At 35.2% G+C, this 6,363-nt stretch overlaps 1 pseudogene; it reads left to right on the top strand.

Annotated features, from left to right (window-relative positions):
• Nucleotides 1–2,751: 2,751 nt before the first annotated feature.
• LOC107501725 lies at nt 2,752–3,237 on the top strand (annotated as a pseudogene).
• The last annotated feature ends 3,126 nt before the right edge of the window (nt 3,238–6,363 follow it).

Genomic DNA, 6,363 nt, shown 5'->3' with positions numbered 1-6,363 from the left:
ATGGGTAAAGAGAGGAGTAGCAAGGCAGAAAACAAACATAAGAATGAAGATCTACCTTGGACTTTGCAGGCCAGCAGAACCTCCACCTGAATGCAGCTGAGTGAATGACTCCAGCTGAGTACACAGGGAACCAAAAACACATCTAAGGGCTCCAACATTGTCAAATGAGAGAATGGCCTGCAGAGTGGCCTGCTAGTGCAAATAGATTACAGATGAGGAAGCAAAGGTCCAGAGCAGATGAGTAACTTGCACAAAGCAAACATAAGACTTTATCTTTAAAGGCATCATGGAATTGTGAAAAGATGACAGGACTCAGGGTCAGAATACCTCATCCAGGTTCCACAGCTGACATATTCTATCATAAAAAGCCCTTGTGCGTCTCTGAAACCCAATTTCCTTATTTGTAAAAAGTAAATAAAAATGCCCCCTCGCAGAGTTGATGTGAGTTTCAAATGAGAAAATGAATATGAAAGTAAGTTTTGGGAGCCAGTTTTCTTTTCCTCCATCTTCCAAAGCTCCTTTTCACTTGTGTGTGTGTATGTGTCTGTGTGTGCAAAAGAGGGGGTGGGGGGGGAGAGAGAGAGGAAGAGAGAGAGAGAGAGAGTGAGACCTAACATCATTAAGGAATGTGTTCCTTTCAGAGATGATGTAAGTTTTAAAGTATAAATTGTTTTTCACATGTTAATTCTTAATTAAAATTGTTTTGAAATAATTTTAAACATATAAAAATGTGTAAAATTTTAGAAATTCTCACATATCCTTTGCTCAGGTAAATTGATTGTTAACATTTTACCATATTTGGCTTCTCTTTCTATCATAGTATTTGTGTGTGTATATGTATATGTGTGTCTGTGTTCTTTTTCTCTTAACCATTTGAGAGTTGCAAACATGAAGGCTCATTTCCGCTCATTATTTCAGCATGCATTTGCTTCAACAAGTATACTGACCTATAAAACCACAGCCTAACTATCAAAATGAAGATTAACATCAGCATAATGCTATTATTTAATCCACTGACTCATTAAGAATTTTCTTCAATTGTCCCCAAAATAAAATTTTTAGGTCCACGATCCAATCTTGAATCATGTGTTGCATTTAGTTGTCATGTCTCTTCAGTGTTCTTCAGTCTGGAATAGTTTTTCAGTCTTTCCTTGATATGACCTTGACAGTTTTGACTAATGTAGGCTTTCTATTAACTCTACGAAGTGTCCCACAATTAGTGGTATTTCTCCATTATTAGATTCACATCATGAGCTTTTGAGAGGAATATCACAAAAATGTCACTATTTTTCTCAATGCATGACATTGGAAAGCACATGATGTCCTTTTGTTTCTTCATTGGTGGTGGTGGTGCAGGACGGGGCAAATTCCTCGAGGTGGGGCTCAAGTCCTGCACTGAGAGAGAGAGGATTCCTGACTGAGTGCAGGAGAATTAAAGTGCATGCCAGAGTTAGAGATAAAAGGAAAGTTTATTAGAGAAGGGATAACATTCCAGAGACAGAGCATAATCTCCCCTCAGAGAGAGAAGTGAGAGAGGCAAAGAGGGTCAGAGAGGGAAAATGAGGTGGGGGTAGAAAGACCACAAGTGTTCATTGTGTATCGTTCTTAGTTTCTATGAATTGCGGTTTAAAGACTTTGTTTACTTATTTTCCTTTGATGGTATGGGTATGCAGTGTGAAAGTAAGGGAATGGAGCAAGACAGGCAGGAGTATATAGCATTAAAAACATGTTAGCAATCCCCAGCCTGTGTTCCATAGGTTCCACATGGTTTTGGCCATAGGAAATAAATGGTTGGGTTTATTCGTGTATGATGTAAAGACTCTGCTTTCCCTTCACAGCATGGGTAAATGGCTTGTTAGTAATCCCAGTATTAATCTTCCTTTGTTCTGTAGGTTTCTGGCAGTACATTACAGGCTCTGAAAATAGCTTGATTTAACATTTAGTTCTCATGCCTCCTCCCTACATTAGTGGTAATATTTATCAATTAGTTAACATGGTATCTGCCAAAGTTTCCCCATTCCAAAGTTAAGGTAATTATTTCATATTTATTAAAAATATTTAATGAGTTTAATATTTAATATAGTTTAATTTAACATTAAATTGTATTTAATAATAGTTTAATATGAAGTATAGTCTACTCTTAAAGATGCATTTTTCCATCCTCATTTATTCACATGTTTATTTTTATCATTATGGACCCTGGAATTCCTATTTAATAGATTATAATCTTACTATCTTTATTCATATTGAAGTTTAAATTTTCATTATTCGAAGGGGAAACCCCTTTAAACCGGCTCCTGTGTCCTATCGATATGCTTACCTTATTCTTTGAGAACATTCTTTCTTTCTGGGACAATAAGATATTCCAGGCTCATCTTGTACTTTTCTTATTCTAGCTCTAGAATCAGCCATTTCTTCAAGGATTACCTTTAGTGGATAATCATTTTCGGAAATAAGATATCAATTCCTAAAGATTAGGAATGAACATTGCTGCTGTGTTATAGATTGTTTACTTCTATAAGAACTACATAGCCATGTGGGTAAAAAGATGACCCTTAAACCTTACCTCATTCCATATATAAATATTAACTTGAGATAGATTGCAGACCTAAAACTATGAAGCTTCTATCTATAAAAGAAAAATACTATAAATTGAACTTCATAAAAATAGAAAATATAGTGCTCATGAAAAGATGCCGTTAAGAAAATGAATAGCTTTTGCCCAGAACCACCATCTTCCAGTAATTTTCCAAAATGACCAACACAAAGGGAAAGAGGAGAGGCACCTGCTATATGTTCTCTAGGCCATTTAGAAAACCTGGAGTTTTTCCTTTGGCCACATACATGTGAACCTACAAGAAAAGTGATATTATTGACGCCTAGGGAATTGTCACTGTGCAAAAAGGAATACCCCACCAATGTTATCATGGAAAAACTGGAAGAGTCTACAGTGTTACCCAGCATGCATTTGGCATTGTTATAAACAAACAAGTTAAGGGCAAGATTCTTCTCAAAAGAATAAATGTACATATTGAGTATATTAAGCACTCTAAGAACTGAGACAGCTTCCTGAAATGTGCGAAGGAAAATTATCAAAAAAAGAAGGAAGCCAAAGCGAAAGGTACTTGGGTTCAACTGAAGCACTAGCCTGCTCCACCCACAGCAGCACACTTTGTGACAACAAATGGAAAGGAGCCTGAGCTGGTGAAACCCATTCCCTAGGAATTCATGGCATGATAGGGATAAAAAAAATAAAAGACCTCTAATGGAGTAGGTGTCCCCTCCCTCAAAGAAATATTTAAAGGAAACTAAGAGTCCTATTTCATTGGGTGATGTCTTTACTATTCGGATTTAGTGTTTTTTCTTGCAGAAAGATGTGAAGTGGTTTACTGTGCATCTGTTGCATTACAGTTAAGCTCAGGGAAAGTTGATTACTCATAACTGCATCATAAATAGCTGTTTTTTAAGGATCAGGAACTTGCCTTTGAAGCCTGCTACTTAAAAATAGATCATTTAAAGTACCCTGTTCTTTGTGAGTTACATTTATTTCCACCTTTCATGGAACACGACTTAGAAAATAATAGTGTTTGTTATAATTTGGAACTAGAATACCTTTTTTATTTCAAGCAAGGGTAGACATTTATATAGAAGTTAATATGTTGTATGGCATTCTAAGCACTTTACATAATTTACTCAAAAATCTTGGCATAAGTACTGTTTTGCCCACTTTACATAAAGAATCTGTGGCACAGTTAACTTGTCCAAGGTTACAGGTGCACAAAGATTCAAGGCCAGGCAGTCTGGCTCCATAATCAGGTCCCAGCCACTAGCATAATATTGCCTCATCTTAAATGGGAACATTTTAAAGCTACTTTGTATAGTTTGAGTACATTTAGATTATTCAGTTGCTTCCTGGATATATTTACTTAGACATGGCACACATCTTAAATTCAACTTAGTCAAAAGGGAACTGATCACATTCCATCCTAGCTGCCTTCAGTTTTCTGTGATAGCTGTGGCTATAGAATCCATTTATTTGAAATAAAAACCTTGACTTCTTGTAAAATAAAAATGAAAATGAATAGACAAGGCACTGAACATATATACACACTTATATACACCAATGACTAATACATAAATTGGTAAACATATTTTAGAATATACAAATAGAACGTGTGTATCAAGAATATGTAAATATATAAATAGCTCCTAAAATCAACAACAAAAAGAAAAATAATAGAAGACAATTTGGTAGTTTCTTTAAAAACTAAACACACTCTTACCATACTATCCAACAATTGCATTTCTTGGTATTCACTGAAATGAGCTGAAAATTTATGTCCAAGTAAAAATCTGCACATAAATGTTTAGAGCAGCTTTATTTGTAATTGTCAAAACTTGGAAACATCCAAGATGTCCCTAAAAAGGTGAATGGATAAACTCTGGTACATGCAGACAATGGAATATTGTTCAGCAAGAAAAAGAAATGAGCTATGAAACCACCAAAAGACAAGGTAGAACATAAAAATGCCTATTACTAAGTGAAAAGGGCTACTACAAAAAGGCTACATGCTATATAATTTCTACTACATGACATTCTAGAAAAGGTAAAACCAAGGAGACAGTAAAAAGATCAGTGGTTGCTATAAGTGGAGTGTGGAGTAGGGATGAATAGGCAGAAAGCACAGGATTTTTAGGGAGTGAAACTATTCTCTATAGTAGTATAATGATGGACGCATGGACAGATACATTTCTTAAAGCTATAGAATGTGCAATACAAAGAGCTGTACAACAACCATACGAAGAGTATGCAACACAAAGAGCGAACCCTAATGTAAACTACAGTCTTTAGTTAATAATGTATCAGCATTGGTTCATCAATTATAACAAATACACCACACTAATGCAATATTTTAATAATAGGAGGAACTTGGAGGAAGCATGAGGTGAAATATGGGAACTCTGTACTTTTTGCACAATTTTTCTGAAACCTATAACTGCGCTAAAAACAAAGTTTATTAATTTATTATTAATGCCTACAGCACCTGGTCTTTCTAGATGGTCTCCCATCCAAGTACTAACCAGGCCCAATCCTGCTTATCTTCCAAGATTAGACATTGGACTTGTTCCAGGTGGCATGCCCATAGACCACAGATTGTGGCTCCACTGGGCTATGAACCCAGGACCTTCTGCGTGTAAAGCAGACATATTAACTGCTACACTATGACCACATCAAGTTTATTAATTAAAAAAGGCAGACAATTCACTTTTTAAAGGGGCAAAAATCTTGAACAAACTAATTTGCAAAAGAAGACATGGAAATGGTTAATAACTATATAAAAAGGTACATAACATCATTAGTAGAAGGAAAATACATAAGATAATATTTTATACTCATTCGAATGACTGATTTTTTAAAAATTGATAATTCCAAGCAATGTTGAATATGTGAAATGACTGGAATTTCACATTCATACACTGCTAGTAGGAATGTAAAATAGTACAACCACTCTAGAGAACTGTTTGATAATTCATTATACAGTTAAACATGTATCTACATTATGATCCAGCAATTCTGTTTCTAGAATAAAATCATATATTCACAAAAGCTTTTTACTAGACTGCTCAAAGAGCCTTGGAAATGACCCAAATGTTTATTAACAGAAGAACAGATAAAGCAAATAGTGATGCATCCCTATAATCAATACCATTCAGCAAACTACTTACACACAGGACACAAAGATGAATCTCAAAAGCATTGTGTTGAGTTAAAGAAGCCAGTCATACCTGTGTGGTTCAATTTCTACAGAATCCAAAATCAGGCACAACTACTCTGTGGTGATAGAAATCAGAACAAAGATTGCTTGGGGCTGAATGTGCAAGAGAGATTGACTGCAAAAAAGACACAAGGAAAATTTTGAGGATGACAAAAGGGTTCTATATCTTAACTGTGATAGTGGTTAAATGGTTCTATGCAATTGTTAAAATTCATCCAACTGAACACCTAAGATTTATGCCTCCTAATTTTATATATATATACCTAAGTTAAAAAAAAGACTGTAGAGTGTCATCCTCAAAGACCCTAACAAAAGAAAAGCTGACACAATAATTCTAATCAAAGCTAATCTGACAGTTAAGTATAAAGACCCAATGTTTTTAGCACTTGAGAAAAACTAATGGAACGTATCTCCCAGGAGTCATTTTTGAAGACATTGCTAAAGTTCAAATTTTAGCGCTCTCTCTCTCTCTCTCTCTCTCTCTCTCTCTTTCTCTCTCTCTCTCTCTGCCTATTCAGGTAAGCAGAACACTATTTTTTTCTATAATTTGTATATGCACAAATTTTAGTTACAATGTATTGGGGGC

The sequence above is a fragment of the Rousettus aegyptiacus genome, unplaced genomic scaffold (genome assembly GCF_014176215.1).
Source record: "Rousettus aegyptiacus isolate mRouAeg1 unplaced genomic scaffold, mRouAeg1.p scaffold_m13_p_9, whole genome shotgun sequence".
Lineage (NCBI taxonomy): Eukaryota > Metazoa > Chordata > Mammalia > Chiroptera > Pteropodidae > Rousettus > Rousettus aegyptiacus.
The sequence above is the reverse complement of the archived record's forward strand: the minus strand, read 5'-3'. Positions and strand labels throughout refer to the sequence as shown.